This window comes from Belonocnema kinseyi, chromosome 10 (assembly GCF_010883055.1).
Source record: "Belonocnema kinseyi isolate 2016_QV_RU_SX_M_011 chromosome 10, B_treatae_v1, whole genome shotgun sequence".
Lineage (NCBI taxonomy): Eukaryota > Metazoa > Arthropoda > Insecta > Hymenoptera > Cynipidae > Belonocnema > Belonocnema kinseyi.
The window spans coordinates 83,208,849-83,209,081 of record NC_046666.1 but is presented as its reverse complement, the minus strand read 5'-3'; positions in this window follow the sequence as shown (position 1 = coordinate 83,209,081).

Below are 233 nucleotides of genomic sequence, written 5' to 3'. Positions count from 1 at the left end.
GTTGGACTCGCTGTATCGACCTAAAAGGAGAGTATGTTGAAAAATAAAACCGACTTTGGCCAAAAAAACGTCTCCGTGTTTCATTTTTTAGGGACTTATCAGGCTGTCTAGTAAGACATTTGACTTAGTCCATGGCTGATGAAAAAACCAGGATAAAAATACGAGAAAAGTTTAAACAAAAAAAAATAACGAACTCTAAACTGAATGATTTCATACACTGTAAAAGAAGGTTG